Consider the following 1,499-nt stretch of genomic DNA (forward strand, 5'->3'; position numbering starts at 1 on the left):
ATGCAATAAAATAAATAAATGGGAAAAAAAAAGACAAAGAGGGACATTATATCATGATAAAAGGCCTTGTCTAGCAGAAAAATATCACAATCCTAAATATATATGCACCTAACACTGGAGCTCCCAAATTTATAAAACAATTACTAAAAGACCTAAGAAATGAGATAAACAGCAACAAGATAATAGCAGGGGACTTCAATACTCCACTGACAGCACTAGACAGGTCATGTGCATGTGTGAGGTGTGCCTCCCTCAAACCTTGTTACAATGTGGGCACATTACCTGTCTGACATGAAAAAAATGATAGAGAGGGTCTGTGGTTACCCAACATCAGCCAGGACACAGTCCAAAAGGAAACTCATATTATGAAGCATTTTTCCTTGTTCATTAAAAAATAGATAACTATACAATAATTTGTTTCCTTTACAGATATTCTAATCACAAAGAGATATTAAAATATGGAAAATCCTGCTCATTTCATCCTACTTGGCTTTAGAATGTCAATCATTACTCCTTTCAATTTCATCCATTTCCAAATATACAGCTTCTTAGAAAAGGAAAGTTATTCTCCACTTGTAAACATGAGATTTGTCAACCCTTCCATTATTCATTATTGTACAATAATCAATATTCTGAAGAAAGGACTTTCAGGACTGATAAATCTGGTCATGTCATTTTTCTAGCAGCATTTTACTTCCTTACACATTTTCTTATTTCATACCAAGCTTGGTTTGTGGGAAGTTTGGGTTAACCGAGCTCTTAAGGGTAATTAGTATACAATTAGTGTCTACTTAGGCCAAGGTTTCGTGTCTGTATGAGTTTTTTTTAACCTCTGGGAAGAGTTAAGTAGGTCAGGACTCTGTTTACAAAGCAATGCTGACTATCCTGGGCAGTCTATGAGTAATATTCCTAGTTGCTGGATGACTAGACAAAGCAAAGCAACTCAATATTTTTTGTTGACCCTTGCAGCTAATGAAAAGGTCAAGACTGACTGTCCAGCAATCTAGATCCCTGCTTTCTGTGCTTGTTCGTTGGGAGTCTCCATAGCCTGCCAGTGTCACCAAGAAGCTTTATCCAGACACAAAAGGAAGTTTACAACACTGCTCTTTGGGTGAAAAGTTCATGACATCGTCCTTTTCACCATCAGCCCTACTTCAAATGACTAACCTGGAGTGAAAGACTCTCTACTAACGTGCATCCATACCTGATTTATTTCTCCCAATTTTGCATTACAAAAATGTTTCAAAAAATAGAAAAGGTAAAATAAAAGAATAATATCATAAAAATTTTTATACTCACTGCTTAGTTTCAACAACTATTGACATTTTGCTGAGCCATTTGAAAATGAGTTGCACTTTATCTAGTATTTCTGCATGGATCTCTTGAAAATAAACACATTCCAGTATAAGCAAAGTAACATTATGACAGAGTACTTATCTGTTTCACTTAGGTTGTTGAAGCTATTGGAATAAAGTAGCTCAGACTATTTCCTATGATCC

At 35.5% G+C, this 1,499-nt stretch overlaps 1 pseudogene; it reads left to right on the forward strand.

Annotated features, from left to right (window-relative positions):
* Window positions 1-224: 224 nt before the first annotated feature.
* LOC116551061 lies at window positions 225-292 on the forward strand (annotated as a pseudogene).
* The last annotated feature ends 1,207 nt before the right edge of the window (window positions 293-1,499 follow it).

The sequence above is a fragment of the Sapajus apella genome, unplaced genomic scaffold (genome assembly GCF_009761245.1).
Source record: "Sapajus apella isolate SASKATOON/1434 unplaced genomic scaffold, GSC_monkey_1.0 scaffold8, whole genome shotgun sequence".
Classification (NCBI taxonomy): Eukaryota; Metazoa; Chordata; class Mammalia; order Primates; family Cebidae; genus Sapajus; species Sapajus apella.